This window comes from Aotus nancymaae, unplaced genomic scaffold, assembly GCF_030222135.1.
Source record: "Aotus nancymaae isolate 86718 unplaced genomic scaffold, 86718_ANA_hifiasm-v0.15.2.pri h1tg000020l, whole genome shotgun sequence".
Taxonomy (NCBI): Eukaryota; Metazoa; Chordata; class Mammalia; order Primates; family Aotidae; genus Aotus; species Aotus nancymaae.
This window is the reverse complement of record NW_026988432.1, coordinates 42,957,765-42,980,170: the sequence shown is the minus strand read 5'-3', so window position 1 is coordinate 42,980,170 and position 22,406 is coordinate 42,957,765. Positions and strand designations below refer to the sequence as shown.

Below are 22,406 nucleotides of genomic sequence, written 5' to 3'. Positions count from 1 at the left end.
GTAGGGAGAAAGTACCTAACTATATGATAACCCAGAGAGCTATATTTTAAATATTACAAAACAGGTTGATGATAAAGTAACAGACAAAAGCACACTATTCAAACCCTAATCATAAGAAAACTCTTGTGGCTATATTAGCATCAGATAAAGCAGATTTCAAGACAAGATACACCAGAGATATTCAGGGACATCCCATAAAGACCAATGGGTCAATTTAATAGGAAGATATAATTTTAAATGTATATGCATCTAATAACAGAACTTCAGAATACATGAAGCAAAAATGAAGAGAATTAAAGAGAAGTTGATAAATGCACAATCGTAGTTTGAGATTTTAACATGTCTCAAATTAAATTAACAGAGCAAGTAGGAAAATTAATAGAGCAAGTAGGTAAAAAAAGAAAAAGGCTATATAGATTTGAATGACACTATCAATCAAGTTGACTTAGTTTGCAGAGACAGAATACCACACAAAACAACTGTCTAATACCTCTTATTTTCACATGCACAAGAACATTTACCAAGTCAGGTCATGTGTTGGACCACAGAGCAAGTTACAAAAAAATTTTAAAGTATTTAAATGCCTTTGTATGTCATTTTATTTCTAACCTCTTTTTTATGTAGAGAAAATATAAAATCTAAAAAAACCCCAAATATTTGGAAATTGAACATCAACTTCTAAATAATGTACTAGTTAACACAAAAAAATACAATATTTTTGTTTAAATGAATATGAAAGCAAAATGTATCAAAACATGTGTAAGGAAGCTAAAATTGTTCTTAGAAAGAAATATATAGTTTTATATGCTCATATTAGCTATGAGAAGTTTAAAATTAAACAGCCAGGGACAAAACAAATTAAATGCAAACTAAGCAGAATGAAATAAATCATAAGTTAATAAGTGTGAAACCAATTAAATACAAAACATACAATATAGATAAAGCACAATATAACTAGAAGTTCATTTGTGATGATATTAATAAAATTGATAACCCCTTGAAATAATCAATTGGGAAAATAAAAAAACATGAATTATCAATATCAAAAATTAAAGGTGATATGACTACACACCCTACAGAAATTCACAGGATAATAAAGTGATACATTGAACACTTTAAGCCAATAAATTCAGCAAGTTAGATAAAATAGAGAAATGATAGTCATCCTTTGGCATCTGTCAGGGAATTGGTACTCACATGGATTTCCCGAAATCCATAGATGCTCAAGTCTTTTATATAAAATGATGTAGTATTTGCAGATAAACTATGCACATATTCCAGTATACTTTAAATAATCTCTAGATTACTTACAATGCCTAATACAATGCAAATGCTGTGTGAATAGTTGTTATATTGTATTGTTTAGGGAATTATGACACAAAAAGAGTCTGTACATGTTCAGTACAGAGACAACCATTTCTTTCTTTATAAATATTTTCCATCTGCAGTTGGTTGAATCCATGGAATGTGGAACCCATGAATGAAGAGAGCTGAATACTTTTAAACACACTTGTGACAAAATGAAACAGTAAATGTAAATGGCCCTGTATATGTTAAGTAGTAGAGTTATAAAATAGAAACATAGTAATTCAATCAAATTAAAACTTAGGTATTTATTTTATCCAGAAAAGAAAAAAAAAACAGAAAATGTTTTATTGGAAAGAAGGCAGAGTCATTTATGGACAACATTTACATAGCCAAAGCAGCGTAAAATTAAATAATCTCTAACCAAGAAATGTGACATGACTAAATTAGGAGGATAGGGGAGAAAGAATGGGGGAGTGCTATAAAAAGCTAATATATAATGTCTAATTAAGAAAAAAAATCAAGAAATAGCAAAAACAAGAAGTTACTTATAAATACATTAGTAAATAAGAGGAAACAGCTAAAATATTTGAAAGTAATTAGCTTTGTAGAATAAGAAAAGGAGAGAATAGTCAAATAATTGTATTTTTTCAATATTCATGATGTTTTTTGAATATTTTGGTAATATTTAATATTGTAAATCTCAAATAATAGGATTTTTTCAATATTCACATATTTTTAATATTGTGATTATATTAATATCTGAGGTGGTAAATTATATGGATTAATTTAATTTGAACTTAAATTAACAATGATATAAGCTCATTATAGAATATTTGAAAAATACAAAAAGTCTAAAGAAAAGAAAAATCATATTTAACATATTTTAGAGATAATACTTTTCATATTGTTGTGGTATTATGGATAATCTTGGGTAATAAACACAAACAAAAAATATGTTCCCTAAGAAATGTACAATTTCTTATGTTGTTTTACTTAACTGATAACATTTCAGATTGTCAGTTTTTATAGTAGCCATTCTTTCATGCTTATCTAATTTTATAAGCAATATTTCACAAATCATAAAACTAATGCAAGCATAAAGAATAATGAAAATGTGTTTTATAATGCGGAGGAAATACATTTCATAGCCCAAGGAAGATGGTATCTCACTGGTACCAAAAATTAAGGGAATATTAGGGCACCGTGTAATAAGCAGATAGATACTTTTTTGGACTCTTCTCATCTGGTTATCAAACAATTTTAATAAAAATATTTATTAAGAGAATAAAGTAAAATTTCTGATATTGTTGCAATACAAAATGGATTCAATTGTCAATACTTCCTCTCATATATAGGTTTAATGTTTTAGCTTATATTATGTAATTAGGCTTTTATACTATAAATTCATTAAGACTTCAGTTAACAAGGTATCTTTTGTCTGATTTGTTTATTGCAATGGCCCTGGCAATAAACAAATGTATGGCTCATAGTAAGTACTTAATAATTAAGAAATTGATAGGTTGTTTTAAAATCCAATATATTAACAATTGTTTCCTCAATCATATTTATGAAATTTTTGAAATGCCTCCAGGAGTGAAAAAATTCTTTAGACATTATACAGTTGAGTATTCCTTATTTGAAATGCTTGGAAACCACAATTGTTTCAATTTTCAGATTTTTCTTTTCAGATTTTGGAATATTTGTAAATATATAATGATTTGTCTTCGGGATGGAACACAAGTCCAAACATAAAATTCACTTATGTTTCACATACACCTTGTACACAGATCCTGAAGGTAACTTTACACAACATTCTAAATAATTTTTTGCATAAACTTCTGTGTACAGTGAACAATTTTATTAATCTTTGTGGGCTTGCATGAGAGAATCTAGGATTGTGCAGAAAAGATACATTGCCACTGAACAGAGCCAACGATCTTTTTTTTCCTTGGGAATACTGAATAAATTGTGTATTGGGTGCATGCATTTGACTGCAATTTGTCACATGAAGTCAGGTTTGGAATTTTCCACTTCTGGCATCATATTGGCACTAAAATATATCAGATTTTTGAGTATTTTGGGTTTCATATTTTTGGATTGGGAATGTTCAACCTGTATCATGTTTAACACAATTGAACAAAAGTGGGGAAAAGACTATACTCCATTTACGTCTTACTACAAGTCATGACATTAGAGGAATGGTCAAAGTTAGGCAAAATTATGAAAAATCAAAGTACATTTTCTTTCACTGTTCTTCTTCCAATTTGAATAGTTTTCACATGGATAACTGTTAAAGCTGGAAGATGAGTACATTCATATATTCTAGTATTTGAGTATGTTTGAATTTTTGTATATGTGTTGTATGTGAAATATATATATTTCCATAAATGCATAAAACAGCCTCTATGTTCCTGAAAAGCCTTACCAGTTACTAATTGGTCATTTCATTTATGTGTTTGTTTATATGCAAAAGCTTTATGTTTTTTGTTGGGGGGGAGTATAATTTTTTTATAAGAGAGAAAATATAGGAAGTTTCAGATCCCCAAGTTATGATGGTAAAAATTTAAATACGATCATAAATGAATGAGAGACACTTTAGTAGATGACAGCCAATAGCATAGAGTATATCTGTGAGTAAATTACAGAAAGGCTGACTAGTTACAAAAGGTGCTTCCTCTCGTCAAATGAATTACGAAAAGGTTCCTTCTCCCCTAGGCAAATGCAGCTTTGCACTAGCAAAATTGGCTGGCAAAGCAGAAGATGACCTAAAATGAGCCTCCACTTTTGCCATGGTTAGCAGCTTTGTAGTGTGCACAAACTTTATCACTTTTTTATACCCATACACCGCAGCCAGGAGGAACCATTTCTGACATCATCCAAATCCCTCACATTGGCGGTAGCCTATTCTGCTTACTCCAAAGATCATCCTGGATAGTGTAAAATATGATTATCTAACAATATGTGACAAAAAACACTGCTCATTAACTGGGCTGAGCAAAAGTTACCCTTAGACTTGAGAGAATGATGAAAATGATATTTCTACTAAGCTCTGAAAGCTGGCACTGCTCAAAGTACTGCAGATACAGGAGACCCTCAGACTGCAGGATGTTTCTTAGTGATTCAAATGTCACCTGAGCCCCACTCCAGGAAGAGAAGTTACTTGAACAATTTTTACTGAGCTCCTCCTATGCATTGGAGTTCACAGCTGGGCTCCCTAATTCCTTCACACAGATTTGAGTTACTACCTTCTTTTATATAAAAGAATGCAAAATGGTAAATCACATTGAATAGCAAAGTAATACTTCTAGAATTTTTAGACACATGTTTTCTACAAAATCGTTGCTAGTAACATTTATTTCTAAGAAAATAGAAAGCATCTCCTTTAACAACATGACTGATACAACATGAGTCTTTAAATGATGAACACTCTGCTTATATTTGATCTACACACACATCTACCAGTTCCCAGGGGTACATTCACAAGTTAGCATGAAAATTTCTAACGCCAGGCAGGAATTCTTGCCTTAGAAAGAAATGGGGCCAGGCACAGTAGTTCACACCTATAATCCCAGCACTTTGGGAGGCTGAGGTGGGCCAATCACTTGTGTCCAGAAGTTTGAGACTAGCCTGGACAACATGGTGAAACTCAGTCTCCACAAAAAATACAAAACAAATATCTAGGCATGATGGCATGCCCCTGTGGGCCCAACTACCTGGGAGGCTGAGGTAGAAGGATTACCTGAACCCCAGTGGTCAAGGTTGCAGTGAGCTGTGATTATGCTACTGTACTCCAGCCTGGGTGACAGAGTGAGATACTGTCTCAAAAAACAAAACAAAACAAAACAAAACAAATCAAATGAAATCCACATCATTGTCTACTGAATTAAAATCAAGACAAACATTTCTTTTTCACTAATGTTTTCATATATATATACATACACACACACACACAATCACACATGCACATATAAAAATGTGTATACATACACATATATCCATGTATATATATGTGTAGATATATTTAAATAAAGTACTTAGTTTCGACAAAGCACTTAAAGATTAAATATAAGTCCTGATATTGTATTTAAACACAACATGCAAGGACAACAAAACAAACTAAAAACTACAAAAGATCCTAATTTTAAGTGAAATTAAAGTCTACAGAATAAAAATACATATAACAAAGAGGAGAAAATTCACTTTCATTCATATGAAATAATTGATCCAAAATATTTATAGAAAGAAAATGTATTGACAGAAATTTGATATCAGTAGACCTCTAGTGGTTACTAGAGTAATTGATAATTTTACTACTCTCCATTACTGCTTTCTCTGACCTAAAGCAGTTTTCAAATGTGCCAAAATGTTACCTCCCATGGCAATAGTATAAATAGGAACCTACTCATCCATGTATTTGGAAAAACAAAGCAAAACAATTAAACTAACTTAATAAGTTGACCACAAACTAACAAAACAATTTTTACACTTAAAAATACCCTTGTAGATGTTTTAGAGATTTACTTTTCTCATTATAAAATTTCCATGAACTGAAAGAGAAATCCAATGCATATCTGTATGTTACTTCCTCTCATTTTTAGATAATTGAAATATGTTAGCATTTTCTTGATGTCAAGATGTTTTAATCAAAATTTAAATATGTGAACTATAAATAAATACTTGTATTTATCTTTACATTAGAATGAAATAAATGTTAATTTCAGAGGATGGTAGTCGTAACTCTGCAACGTTGGTCAGGTCACAGAAATTTGTTTTAGGGAGACATAAATTGTGTCTGAAGTGAGTTAATTCCCTTCTTTTAAGTAATTGTTATTGAAGGATGACTTTTCACCTTTTTAATTAAGACAATTGTCAAAATGTAAAAGATGTCTTTAAGCAGCGGCATTTCTGAGGTGAAACTAGATTCATGGACATAAAAATTACTTCCACAGGACAATGATGGACAACCTCAATGCCATCACTTCAACAGATCAATTACTTTCCACAAGTAACAATACATTTTGCTTCTACAAATCATCAAATCATTTCAAAAGGGGAAGTATAGGAGAAGATAAAACATTTAATAATTAGTGTTCAAGATAATTTATTGGTGTTTCTATAATGACAAGCCAATATGAAAGCAATAATTCAATAATTACTTATATGGGAACAAAATACTATATACAGCAAACAGTTTTTTTTACTATACTTTAAGTTCTGGGGTACATGTGCAGAAAAAAACAGTTTTAAAACGTTTTATTCTAGAAAAGGAATTCTAAAATGTCTAGTGATCACTTATAATAGACATAATATCCAATTTACTACAAGGTATTAAAAAAGGAGAGACATTTATCAGGATGATAAATTTAAGGTAGCTGTGAAGCTCTAGAAATGGTAATTTCTAGCCTCTGCCCCAAACCTAATGTTAGTGGTTGCCACTAACACTTGTGTTTCTGGTAGGACTGGCATATTTTCACATGGTCATCAACTCAAGTGTACAAAAATGGAGGACATTTTCCTTTTTAATTGAATCTAGTTTATTTGCCTCACTTCTGGTCAGGGAGGGAAACGTGGCCAAATGAAGGTTGCTTAGCCAACTAAAACTCAGTTTAGCCAGCTAAAACTCAGTCCCTTTTGTCAGTATTCTAACAACACCACTCCCTTCTCTCTGGGAATCTAAATAAGAATATTTTGTGAGGTCTGGGAAGTGTGGGCTGGCAGAAAAAGGAGGCCAGTGTATTCTGCCCTAATTATATTCAAGGAAGAGTAACTTTCACATCATATGTCTATCATTTGTTAAATCTGCTGATGATGACCATAAACTTGTCAGGGCTTCCAGGTGACAGATTCAGGATCTCTGTGTCCCAACTAAGGAGATTCCTCCAGTTCACCAAACCTCCCAGCTGCTTTTCCTTACCACTACATCCTAGGCTGGAGTGTGTATCTGTGAGATTTTCCTTAGTGTAGGTACCTAAATACCTCATGCCATTGTTACTGAACTCTTCAGGTGCCATATTGGACAAATCAAACTAGCAGTCTCCCTGACTACACCTTGGGTAATAAGACAAATACTTGCTCTGATCTTGTGCCTTGAAGCATGTGCCAACTACCCCACCACAGAGACTATCTCCATTATGCTTTTCCCAGTAAGCATTGCATCTTATCTCTACAAATTGCTTTTTTCCACACACATATGATTGAACGATTAACTTCTTTAGGAAGAAAAAAAAGTTCTTATGTAATTATGCATTCTTATCCCTTCTATAATTTATTCATTCAGACTTTTCGGTTTTTGCTCCTATTTAAAGCCACGTTTTTAGAATTCTATTCTATGGCTGCATCTTGCAAGTAAAAGTCATGGTTTTAAAGATACATATCTATGCTATTAATTTTAAAATATCTACTTAAGCACTCAAATGCCAAGCAATTGATTCTTGCTTCTTTCTATACCAGACTTAGCTTAAGGGCTGTTCACTGGGAAAACCCTGAATTCTGCTTAAAGATGTGGTGAGAAGAAGTAAAAGGCATTGAAAAACCAAGCATATATAATACCAAAATATTGTCCCATTGTACCACAAAAAATTATAAGGTACAAGGCCTTAGCACACGCTATTGCTTCTACCTTAAGTGTTCTTGTGCCTTTTGTTGTTCATCCTCTGGATCTCTGTCTCTCACACTGGGAAGCATTTGCAGCTCCTCCATCCTCAGGTCAAATTGTAGTCACCACTAGACTCTCTCATAAGGCTCCTCCTCCAGTTTGTAGTTATACATATAGTCCTGTAGTTATCTAATGTCCTCACCCACACAACAAGATTACATATTAGCTGTAAGAATGTGGGCTTCTTTTCTGTTTTGCACAATGCTGAATCCCCAGCCCTGCATATAGTTCTGGCACATAGTAGGTGATCAATAACATTCTGTAGTAAATGAATTTATTATCTAATAAGTTCCTATAGACTCCAATGTTAATAAGGCAAATATTACCCCTAATTGAATTGAAGGGCTTATAGGCTAATGTGTGATGGAGTATGCACCAGGGTAAACAGGTTATGTCACAGAACTGGGATCCAAACTTTGATACTGTGAAGGCTAGGCCATTGCTCTGTTCATTGTACCACATCCTTGTCCATCATAATCATCCTTTTTTAAGGGATAGGGTCTTGCTACATTGCCTAGGCTGGCCATAAACATCATGATCTTTAATAACAGTTTAGGATGTGCTTTATAAAGAAGTCTTAGAAAACACATGTTTAACTGGGTAAAGGATCATTGTTAGTGGCAAAAAGAAGCACGGTTTAATGGAAAGAAAATAAAAGGTAGGGTTTAGTTTTGAATGGGAATAATGTGTGACATAAGATACTATTTTGATTGTTAAACTACATGATAGGTTTATTGTAATTGTACCTCAATAGGTAAGAAACAATTTTCAAAGGAAATATCTAGTCTATCTGGAACTTATTTATAAAATGTTCATACCCAGAATAACATTCTGTGGTCTTCTTTTTAAGAAAGTAGAAGATAGCCCTTTATCTACTGATGCAAATGCAGAAGCTGGCCTATATTTAGATTGGCTGGCTGACAAACCTTGTAAAACATACAGAGCTATAAAGCGTTCACAATGGTTAGACATAAAATATGCCTCAGTGGTAACCGAGTTTATTGTTAACTTCTCAATTTACTAAACATAAGTTCTCAGAACTACAATATCTCATAAGTACTTTTCATGAATTTTATTCGTCTAGTTTTTTCCACAAATGCAAGTAATTTCAATTAATAATTTTAAGACTTCTTTTGAAGTTTGGCATTTTATTTTGAAAAGTTTGGTCACATTTGTGTAGGACTGAATATCCCATTATTTAATAAGTCTACTTAACTATAATCTGGATAATTTCCACTTTATGCACATTTTAATATTCTTTTAAAATATCTTTATTAGATTAAAATGACTATTACTGTTATATAATGTATGTTGTTTTAAGACATGCGACCTGTATGACTGATAGCTGAAAATAGCCTATTCTTCTGGATGCTTTATGTAGGAAAATGGTACTCTTTATCAAAAAAGTGTATATTTTATTGTTATTTTACACAAAGCAAGGCTGAATAGTTACAAAATAAAAAGCTTATAAGATAAGGTAAATCACTATTGACATGAGTGGATGGTCATGAATGAAGAGTGTTTTTCTTTTCCTTCCATCATAGCTTGGTCTTATTATTTAGAATAAAGCATAGTAAAATGAAATGAGAAGATACAAAATAATAAATGCAGGCAAAGAGGCCAGCCACAATTTCTTATTGTCCTTCCCAGACAAAGGAGAATTGGAGGGAATAAAAGACACTGTCAAAAGTCAATTACATATTTAACAGATAGAAGAAAATATGAATTTTAAACACAGGGCAATTATTGTCAAGAGATATTATTGAATAAACAGAATTTAGGTTTGCTATTCCTGTTTTAGAAAGCTAGACAGAACCAATAAATTTCAATGGTTACAAACGATATTTTAATTTCTTTATAAGAATGCAGAAACAAAAAGAAAACATGCATGATAATAGGAAGGTAAAGGAAAACATCTACAAGTGGTTGTTATAGACAGATTATAAAAGCACAAGCTATATGAAAATATTAGCTTTATTATTAATTTTCTGTTTAGAAAATAAGAACAGTTTCTAAAATGATCGAGACTGCAAAGCATAAAATAGTTGTAAGTAAGCATAAGTTATAGGATATAATAAATGCAATGGTTACACAGCTGGGCTTGCAGCAACCAATGGTTATACAACTGGGCTTGCAGAAACTTGTGCTTAAAGCCATGGGTATCAGAACCAAAAGGATACTATGTTTCGATGCTATTTCCACTACTTAGTAGTTGTGGTGATGATAGGCTAGTAAATTAGCCTCAGTTTCCTCTTGCATACCAAAAAATAACAGTGTCTACTTCAAATAGCTGTAGTAAAAACTTTAAAAAGTTAATTCCTCAAAGAGTGCCTACTATTCAGTAAACAGTCAAGAAATTTTAGTTCTTGTTATCATCTGTCCTTTGAGTTAGAAATATCTTTTAAAAATAGTTTGATTTTATTTGGTTGAATTGGATGAGAGTTTATATGGTTTTTATTGACACCAAAATAGAATTATGAACACTATATTTTACATAAACAAACTTCTGTCTATGCTGGCATGCTTTAAGAGAGTAGGCATGTCCTCACAGAGACCACTTTAGGACCACACAACAGCATGCAGTGCACCAAACTCCAAGGTCCCTATACTGATAACCTGATTTCTCTTGATTGCTTTATCACAGATTTGAAATAAAGACAGAGCTAAGCAGTGATGAGTTGCACCTTTTATTCTATATGGCACCAGAACTGATTCTCCATGACATTGTTACACCATAACAATAATAACATGTAGTCAAATAACCCCATAGAATTAGATGGGCTAATTGATGATGTCTGACTGTTAAAAACCATCAAAATTTCTAAAATATATATGAACATTTAAGGTTGCCAAAGACATAACAATGCAGTGGTTGAAGGAAATCTCAAGAAATACTTTAGTACCTCAAAACCTCAGGAAAGGTTTTATGAAAAATGATTGAGGAAAATTAAAAATTATTGTTGAAACAGCTAAAGCTTGCACTCTCTCTCTCTCTCTGTCTCTACATATACACATACCCACACATAAATATGTACATTCAAAATGGATTAGGGATAAGGGTTCTTATGAATGAGATTCTTCATAGAGGAAAAAGAAGAAAGTGATAATTTAACAATATTTTGACAATATCTGTGAGCTTTCTTGCTGACTACAGTTTCTTCACAATGGAATGGCAGATTGGTAGGAAAATGGAGGAAACAACTATGAATGACTCTTGCAATCAAGACGGGAGGGAGACACGAGAAGACTGGAAAGTCTTTCCTTTCAAGAAACACCTTGGTTTTCTAAGAAAGGGCCATTCCTTAAACTAGAGAGCATTCTTAACTAGAGAACTTAAACATTCTTAAACTAGAGAAAGGAATTAAAGAGATAGTCCTGGGGTGTCTCCATTGCTCTTTAATTCCTTCTCTAGTTTAAGAAAACACTAAATCAGTTTAGAGATGTACAGAAAATTAGACAAGATAAAATGTTATGAACTAGAACGAGAACCTTAACAGAGTGAACACTCAGATGGTTCTGAAACTATAATAAAGTTTAGAGAGAGATTATCTAAAGCCTTTCATTTACAAATATAGAAAAGTTTGTCCAAAGTTGTTAATGATACTGACATAAGATTGCCAAACTAGTTACTGGTCGAGCTAGTGTCAATATTTATGGTTGGGAGGTTCTTCATGCTGTCTTCTTAATGAATTTACTTTAATATATCAGTTACTAATTCTTCTATTGTTTCATAGCAGATTTTGGATGTAGATAAGGAAGAACTCATAGGCTTCAGGAACTCAAAAGTAAGATATAAAAAGGACAGAATATTGATCCATAGATGTTGTTGTTGTTGTTGTTGCTGTTAATTTGTTTGTTTTTTTTTACCAGTCAGGCCCTTCTTCCTTAGGGCTGCTGTGGTTTGTTGGGGGTCCATCTAGACCCTATTCACCTGGGTCCCTCCTGTACCTGGAGGTACCACCAGTGGAGGCTGCAGACCAGCAAAGATGGCAGCCTGCTTCTTCCTCTGGGAGCTCTGTCCCAGCAGGGCATTGACCTGATACCTGCTGGAACACTACTGTATGAGGTGTCAGGAGACTCTTGTTGGGAGTTCTCACGCAGTCAGTCAAGAGGAGCCAGATCAGAGACCCACTTAAATAGGGAGTCTTGCTGCCCCTTGGTGGAGTGGGTGTGCTGTGCTGGGTGGAATCCCCCTCCTCTGGGCTGCCCTGACTCTCCAGAGTCCACAGTCAGGAAAGACTAAGACTGCTGATCCAAGATACCGCAACCGCCCTTCCTCCTAGGGGCTCCTCTCAGGGATATCAGAATTCTGTCCATAAACCACTGGCTGGGGATGCTGAAATAATTGCCACAGGGAGGCCCTGGCCATTGAGGAGAAGGAAAGCAACTGCCTATATAATATTTGGGAAGAATAACTGAGTCTAAGGGTTGAGTGAATTTTAATATAGAAGTAAGCAGATGGGGAAGAAATTTTAAAACACTATTTCAATTCCAAAAGATTTTATATTTTATTGTATTTTAAATACTGTGTGTGGCTCCAAAGGGAGTATGCAAGGATACATTTGATATACTTTGTTTTCTGTCCCAAGGCACTCCCAGTCAAGTGGAGAAATGAGACTGATAAGAAAATAATTACACTGTAAATTTATAATAATTAAAATGAAATATCCTTTCAACCCCTTTCTTCAATACCTTCCAACTATTCTTTCTTTATATCACCGACAATCTAACTAATATCCCTATAAACCTAGTAAATAAAGATTTTCATGGTCAATTTACCCCTATGTTGTAGTTGATTTATCTGTCTGTACAGCTGCCAGGCAACACCAGCTTCAAAGCCCTACTAAACACTGAAATTGCTTTTGCCTAAAGGCTAAAGCTGTTTTTAAAAGAAGTAGTAGCTAGGTGACCCAAATTAGCACAAGAAAGTTATACAGAAACACAGCATGGTGTTGAGTTTATGGTAAGAGTTTATAGAGACCAGCCAGGTGATAGTAAAAACAAACAAAAACAAAAATAGAAAACAACAAGAAAAGACAGTTGTTCAAGACTTTCAAGTTGGAAATGCAGGTGGTCTGATTCTGTAACATAGCTGGATATATAAATTGTTAGGTTCAAAATTTATTTGAATAAATTCAGAATGGATATGTATTATTTAACATCTCTCCCAGTGTTATGAGGCTTCTTAATTTTGTTCATGCATTAACATATAGACAAAAACCCATATTTAACCATTATAGGGTCTGGCATCTGCTATTTGGTCCTAACAGAATTTTGGCGTCTCCTGGAGGTGCTGAAACTGATTGAACTTTGGATCCACATAAACATTCATGGACTGGCAAACACTGTCATGAAGACAGTGACAAAAGGAAAAGAGCAATATCTCAAAACAAAGAAGTAGCCCAGGAGAGAAATTCCAAATTAATCTGACATCCTTCACTGACCAAATAAGACTCTCCAAGGCAAGTGTGAATTCAAGCCAATTTCCTCTAGTTTTGAAGAGGATCATAACCTAGCTAAGATGGGACTGGTCTCTGGGGTGTGGCAAGTTTGAGCCTGAAATCAATAAGCTAAATCTCTAAACAAGCATTCATTCATATTAAAAAAACACTTATGAAACATGAGTAAAGTATCGAAAGGCAGAATTGTCACTAAGAAAGGTAGAGCAAACTCCCAAATAATGTGACCTTAAATGTAAAAAGAAAATAATATTCCCTATATAAGCATTTTAAATAAATATAAAACTAAGCATTATTTTTCATATTTATCCTTTGTATGTAAGTCAATTTGCTTTTTCTTCTGCTTTTGGAAACAGAGAATTACTGCCTAAAAGCAATTTCAAATGATTAAATACTCACACATGAACACACACAGACACACACATAACAATATTACAAATGGATTTAACAATCAAAATTTCCTTCAATTAATAGTAACATTCCTTAGAATTACTTGTTTTCTTTATACTATTTATAAAGGTAGTTTATGCTTCTGCAAATTTCTATACAATTTACAGAGCAACTGCCATAAAGAGAGCTTTCTAAAAGCTTCATGAGCTTAACTAACTCAATTCAGAATATTTAAACAAATTCATCATGTGAATTGTTTTTAATAAGGCATTAAAACAACTTGAATTAAGAAAAAACAGCAGCATTGTATCATTTTTAGGTATTTTAAGTCCAGAAGTGTATACAAATTAAAAAGTGAGAACAAAAACACCATTAAGCACAGATTTAAATTTGAAGTCAAATATTTTATTACATTTGTGTAAAGGTAGCCACATCCTTTAAAAAACTTTTGCTCTATGCCAAATTTTCTAAGCAATTATAAACACTTAAAGAAAACAAACTTGCACAAGAAAGAAAATGACTTACACAAGACAACATAATCTCTCCAGGGAATCTGATGTTCAGCCTGAAAAACATTTTAATAGCTTTTCTAATTAAAATTCACCAACACAAAGAAGTTAACCATTGAATTTAATTTCCTATTCTGCATACTGTTTTACATTGCTTTATTAAAAACATGTTTTATTAGATTTTCCAATGAAATTAAATGGTGAACAGGACATAGTTCTTACTTTTACTGCCAGTTTATATGCTTTAATAATTACATAAAACATTCAGCCAAATTCAATGTAATTTTAGCCACAAGCATATTTTTACTAAAATTTTATTCATATATAAACTAGGCAGTAAAAAAGCATTGCAAAAGAGTATTTCATGTGTGTTTGTGTGTGTGTTCTAAAGTCCAGTGTGTGCAATGTTCATATACATAAGAGTAAAAACAGACTGTAAAATTTCTCAGAGTAGAAAAGGAGCATCTTTCAAAGTTATAAAAGAACTGTCATATGTGGCAATTGTCATGACTAAGAAAACAGAGCTAACTGAAACACATACAAACACATACATATACTAGGAATGAACTTACATTCTATTACTCACTCATAAGGTAACTCAGAAGTAACTGGTCAAAACATTTGAGCATGAACTGCACCAACATGACTTAATCCCCTTTAGACCTATTGCCATTTTGACACTCCTGTACAGCTGGGTAGAATAGTAAGAAATATCTTCAAAAGCATAGTGTGGAACATTGGTTCCCACACTTTTATCCCACACAATTGTCTTAGTCATCCCTTCTGAGATGGGTTCCATGAATCTGTATTTTTAAAATACATTCCCAATGTAGGAGTTTCAGGGGGCCAGTTTAGCACATAACCCGAATTAGGATAAAAGAAAAAGTGAAACTCTAACAATCACATTGGTTTATGTACTTATTTATCTCACAGTCAGATTGCTATTTTTTGTTAACTTACTCCCATCTACGTTTCCACTGAAAAGAGGACTACAACAATTTTACAAGTGTGAAAGCCAAGATATATACGATGCACATATGTGAGCATCATTGCTATCTGAAACAGAAATGCATCTCAATTTCAAAAACACCTTGTTTCCATATCCTTCATATCCTATTTTAGAGCTTGAACCATTAGTTCAAATCAATGAAGTATGACAATTTCATATGGTTCAATCTAATATGTAGTGTTCATGCTTGTAACTCCATCGTCCAACTTATTCTAGAATTATATATATATATAATTTATATGTGTTTATACTATAAAGTAGAAAGTGATTTATTTAGAGAGAGAGAAAAACAGGAGAAAGAAAGAGAAAGAAACAGCTAACTCTCACACTGAGTGAGATAATCCAGAAAGAAGGAATCCAGGAGAGGAAAGCAGCTTCCACACTGAGTGGAAAGGAATAGAAAGAAATGGAGTTTAGGAGGGGAGGACAGGCTTCCATAAGAGAATGTGGAAGGGGACTCCAGAGGGCAAATCCAGGAGAAATTCCGCTTCCACGAAGGGAGTGTTGGTGGAAGGGGAACCAAACATGGAGTCCTCAATATATATTTTTTGAGAGAATAATGAAATATTGGATATCACACCATTTAACCCTTGTCCTAAGTATACCCAAGGATCCAAGTGAGTTACCTTTTAGAATTATATCTCTGAATGGTACACTTGTCTTTTTTTTTTTTTTTTTGGAGCAGGGGCTACCTGGCCCCTGAATATGCTTCCTATTTTCAGTTAATTCTGTATCATATGTTTCTTAGTGAGAGGCAAGGATTTTTACTATGGATGCCAAAAGGCTCAAAGGATCTTGGGGAAACATTTAATATATAAATATTTTAAATGGATTTCTTAATAGCACAACTTTAGAATCCAGCATACTAGGGAGGCTGAGGCAGGAGAATTGCTTGAACCTGGGAGGTAGAGGTTGCAGTTAGCTGAAATTGTGCCACTACACTCCAGTCCAAGTGACAGAGCAAGACTCCGTCTCAAAAAAAAAAGAAAAAAAAAATCCATGCAGGTAGAAATCTAACTCCATATTTTAGAGGTGGATACTAGTTCTAGTCATTTTCTCTAAGAAGACCTTCAAGGACTAAGTGAACACCAGTAAGATTCAATTTTTGTCCAAAGATATTCAAAGAAAGAAACTTTTCTAAGTTTTGGAACCTGTCTTCTGATCTTTTGACCCTGAGAACCACAACATTTTTTATAGAAAATGTGACTTTATGCAAAGGTATGCAATTCAAATCATTACAATGCAGAATATTAGCCTTTCCTTTAATTAACCCAAATATATTTATAACATTATTTCATGTAATAATTTTAATTATTGTTTAATTTTTACTAAACTGTTATTTATGGTAGAAATAATTACCTATTCTTAACAGTGAAGTAAGACTTAAAGGTCTTCAAAGTTTGTTATAATTAACCACAATTGTGTAAGATTACATAAATATATATGTGTGTGTGTATATATATGTTTATGCTCTAGTTTAATATTTGTATGCAAGTTAGCCCTAAATTTCAATTCAGAATTTTTCCTGCTTAGTAAACATAGTCTGACTAATTGAAGCATATCAAAACATTTTTATAATATAAATGTTATGATAAGAGGAGATTTTCTCAAATTCTGGCAAACAAACTTTATTTCTAAATACTAATAGAATGATCAAGTGTATCTTTGAATGGAAAATTTTCCTTGACTCTATATGTTTTTAAATCTGTCATTGGTATAAGCTGAAGTAAACACTGATGAACTACCTCTTTTTATTTTTGAGATGGAGTCTCACTATGTCTCCCAGACTGGAATGTAGTGGCATAATCTAGGCTCACTGCAACCTCCAACTCCCTGGTTCAAGTGATTCTCATGCCTCCACCTCCCAAATATCTCTTTAAGAGAACTGTTGGCCAGGCAGTGTGGCTCACACTGGCAATTCCAACACTTTAGGAGGCTAAGGTGGTAGTATCATTTGAGCCCAAGAGTTTGAGACCAGCCTGAAAAACATAGTAAGACCCCCATCTCTACAAAAACAATTTAAGAATTAGCCAGGCATGCACACAGTGAGCCATGACCAGTGTCAGTGCACTCCAACCTGGGTGAAAGTGACATTACCCTAGAGAGAGAGGGAGAGAGAGAACTGTTAATTTCCAAGTCCTTCTCCCTCTTTTATTGTGTCTAGATACTACCACATCCCTTTGCTTGGCACACAGACGTTGCTTACACTGCTTGTTAAAGACTTCAATATATAAACAAGTCATTGACTGAACAATGAAGTATTAAACACTGCAAAAAAAAATGTTAAAAAATGTCTGTTACTCCATTGAGTCAATTGACATATGATAATAAAGGGACATTGACCATGCTCTCCCAAGAGCAATTTATTCTGTGATGTTATGACCAAAATCATAGAAAATAAAGTGCAAAAAGAAATGTATACTTTTAAAAATTGTAATCCTTTACTTTCATAGCTGATTAAGCTAACATACAGAAAATTTAAGGGTATGCCACAACATTCCTTTGTATTACTATTTTTTTCAAAAATGCAGAAATACATATAATTTGTTTCAATTGAAAAACACATATATCTATTGCTAATATCTAATAATCTTTCTAATTATTTGTGCTCAAAAAAGCACAAATATTCCCTTACAAAATATCAGTAGTTTACATTAATGTCTTAACTCAGAAAAGCAATTAAAATGGTTCTTAGAAAAGTATCCTGTAAAATGAAGGGAAACACTTATTTTGAACTGAAGTCTGCTTCTAAATCTGACACTTTTCTCTTGCCAGATATCTTTTTAAAAATAACCCCAGACAAGAAATGAACATCAGCTGTTTTAGAAGGTACAAATTCATAATAAAGTAAATAATTGATTTAGAAAGAAGGAATCTAAATCTAATCCATGCTGCCATAAATTTGATCTAATCCATGCTGCCATAAATTTCTAGGATCTGAGATTTAAACACAGAATTTCAAGTGACAAAATTTCTGTTTCTAATCCATTTAAATGGATGATAGAACAAGAAGAACGCTTACAAATTGCTGACTATTTGAAGGATGCCTTAAGCTGTTAGGCCCCAAGATGCTTTTTGAAATTCTGTGAACTGCAGCCTTTGCACAGCAAAGCTTGCTTTATAATAAGCTCCTTATATTCCACAACAACTTCAAGGTGTTGTGCTTTTACTCATGCTTTCATGAGTAAAGCAGCTGTATATATAACCTTTAAATGATCTTAACTTAAAAACATTCTTTTAGGTCTGTAAAAAAAATTTAAATAGCTCAAAATAGTTTCTTTAAAACCAAAAATGAGGATAAAATATTTGCTATGCAAAGATTCAGTTTCTATGTATTTTTTACCTTTATGTTTTTACTGAGTTAAGGAAGTATTATGAACTTTAAAAAAGGCAAAAAAAAAAAAAAAGCAGATTATACATTAATCTTGAAGTATTCTTCTCATTACAAATTCTTCATTCAGGTTTGTGTCTTCTTGACCTTTATCTAATTATCTAGCCTGAGGAAAATATTTTTCTTCTTTTTCTCCTTTTCCCAGTGTATATATATCTATCTATATATGGATATACATTTCCAGAACATCTGATAGTCCTCTTTTCCCTTTTTTTATGAATACCTTGCAAATTTTCTATAACCTTAGTGAAATGAAAATTGAAAAAAAAAGTTATTTTGCTCTTCATTTTATATGGTGCCCAATAAGGACATTCTTATACCTGCCTGTTATAACTAATGGAAAGGATTCATAAAAATCACAATGTCCTACTTTAATTTCTCTAAGTAAAATCTTAAGTGAATCACCCTAATATTAAAGAAAACAGAACATTATAATTTAACTTAAAAAATTTGTGTTGTTTAGGTTTTCAAAATATTAAACTGGGGTTTCAGTCAACTGTTAAAATAGGAGTTTCTCCTACAGTTTTTCCAGACTTCAGACACATTAAACCAATGACTGTAGATAATAGAGTTTAACTGCCCAGTCAAAATAAAACAATGATCTAGATCTACATTGTCTGACACAGTAGCCACCAGTAACATGCAGCTATTTAAATTTGAATAATTAAATTACAATAGTTCCTCAGTCACACTAGCTATATTTCAAGTACTCAATGACCACAATGTGGAGAGTGACTATTATGTTGGACAGTGTAACTAGAGAACTATTCTGAGATAGCAGAAAGTCAACTGGGCACTGATTCCTAGACTTTAGTTCAGCCCTAATTCTCAACGTCTCTCCATTGTGTCTCTTCAATCCCCATCATACTGGAATCTTGCAGACCCTTATTCTCTACCTGTACTATTTGTTTTCAACTTAGGGTAATTTTGTCCTGTAAGGGACATTTACAACATCTGAAGGTATTTTTATTTGTCACAGTTGGGAGCAGGGGAGCTATAAGCATGTTGCAGGTAGAGGGCAGGAAGCTGCTAAACATTACGCAATGCAGAGTACATCCGTCTCCAACAAAAAGTTGTGTGTCAATAGTGCCAATGCTGAATTTGATACATATTCCTTTAAATTGTTGTCATATAAGGCAGGTTCCATGCTTTTTTTTTCTCACTGTGATACACACATATACACACACACACCCCTAAGAACATAGGAAGCTCTAAAAGAAAGGTAATGTTAGATGAATAAATCAAGATATAGAATAGCATAAATGATATAATTCTAGGTATTTGATGACAAAATGTTGTGAATATGTACATAGTAGGTTGTCAATATGGGTTACCTAAGAGAGTGTCATTGTCAGAAGAAAGGACAGAAGAAAAGATAAATATGTAAAACTTACGTTATGACTTATAATTACGGTGAAAAGTTATATTTTAATAATTTATATGATGGAGCACGTAAGAACTAGCTCAAATAAAGCCAATGAAAGGAAAAGTGTAAGCATGTGAAGACTCATTAATTAATATAGTATTTGCATTCTAGAAGAGAAACAGTTAATAAGTGAGAAAAAAATGCAGTTTCATACAGTGATAAGTCCTCTGAAGAATATTAACAATTAGGAAATAGGTAAGGGGAGATAGTCCTGAGCTCAGGAAAGATGTCAGGGCTTGGAGAAGTAAATTTGGGATTCATCTAGGTACAGATGGTATGGAAAGCAACATGATTAGATGTGGTATCCTAGGGAGTGAGAGTAAGGAAGACAGAGTTGAAGACTGAATGCTGACATCTATAAAATAGAACATGGAAATGGAGACCACAGAGATGAATGAGACAGAAATCACACCAGAAAAAAAAAAAGGAGCATTGTCTTTAAACATTAGTGTTGAGGGAGATGAGGACTAAGGGTTGACCAATAAATTAAGCAATGAGAAGCCTGCTGGCGATATTCACAAGAACAAGTGAAGTCAGGTGGCAAGGAAAAAAGCCTATTTGTGATAAGCCAAAAAGAGTAGAGTGGAAATAATGGGACAACTCTTTCAGAGTTTCACTGTAAAGTCTTTCGCAGGGGTGGTGCAGAGAAATAGGAAAATGAATGAAGAGGTGCAATGGGATATGATATGGTTGAATGTTTTTGTCCCATCCAAAACTGATGTTGAAACTTAATCCCAAACATAGCAGGATTAAGAGGTGTGGCCTTTAGGATGTGTCAATCTCATCTCATGAATAGTATTATAAAAAGGTTTGACAGAAGGAGTTTACCCATCTTTGGATCCTGCCACTATGAGAGGATATGGTGTTTCTCCTCTCCGAAGGATTCAGCAATAAGGCACTATTGTAATGCAGCGAACAAGGTCTTCCAGACACTGAACCCACTGGCACCTAGATCTTGGACTCCAGAGCTATGAGAGATAAATGTCTATTCTTTATAAATGACCCAGTCTCAGGTATTTTATTATAGCAGCACAAATGGAAAAAGACAAAATCAATGGAGGCTTTTTGAAAAAGGTATTTATCAAATCATGTTTGTATGTAGATTCTAATAACCCAGTAGAGTGAGGAAAACCTCTGATACAAAAGAAAGAGGAGGGATCATTGTAAGAGAAAACTCAACAAGAAATGTGAAAAAAAAGTATCTGACACGAAAGACAAGGGTTAGGCCTAGGTTAAAGAAGGAACAACTAGATAGGTGATTATCCTTGAAACATTCATCAATATATCATGAGAAAGTGTTTTTTCCTAAGAGTAAGTAGTATTTGGAGTTATTCCGCTGCACTTGATTAAAATCAGTATAGATATATATCATAGCAACTGTGGCATAGCCAAAGATCCACAGCTTGCAACTCCAGTCAAGAAAACAATGAATTTGCATGATGAGAGACACCCTCTACATTCTCTATACACCCTCTGTTATCTGTACTCCCTAAAATTATAGACTAATGATGATGAGGAGATAACTAAGTTAAAGGCATAAGCAAATTAATGGAGTGATGTGCATTACTAAGAAAATTGCCATTTAAAAAAACACAAAATTTGAGGAATGCCTATTCATGTTTTAGAAGAAAAGAGAAAATTTATATTTAAATCAGAAAAACTTCATTCTTATAATATTTACAAATAAATGACATTTCTACTACAATAGCTATTTTAGCACGTAGCAAGTAAAATACAATCTTAAAGTTACTGATAATCAATGCATTCCTCATTTTCTTATAACTCATACTAACAAGGACACCAGCATGTTTTAAGATTCATCTGAAATGAGAAAAAGAAAAGCCCCTCTGTTCTTGGACTTTTTTATGCTTAAAACTAGGGATTTCTTGAGCCTTGCCAACACAAACAGGACACAAATAGCAGCTAGAAATATAGCAATCTTTTGCCACCAGTTTGTAATAGCAAGTGTTAGAGAAAGCCAAGATTTTTTCAGTATCTATAAATGCAAGTACAAAACTATTCAACCAAAAAGTTCATGTAAACCTGTTAAATACAGAAATAATAAACAAATTTTTAATAAAATCAGCCAATTTCCTTCTATATATAACCCTTTTATCTGCAATTATGAAATAAGCCACATTTACTTATATACATAATTTTATACTTACAAAGACAGCTTTCAAAGATGTCTGAAAATATTAGACCTACACTGTTTCTATGACATCTACTTTCTCTACATATCTAGCTTTCTTCGTATCA

General features: G+C 33.1%; 1 protein-coding gene across 9 annotated transcripts in view; it reads right to left on the bottom strand.

The window, feature by feature from the left end:
* NOL4 (nucleolar protein 4) overlaps nt 1-22,406 on the bottom strand; it is a 371,463-nt gene that overhangs the window by 230,145 nt on the left and 118,912 nt on the right. The gene's annotated exons all lie outside the window — the stretch shown is intronic.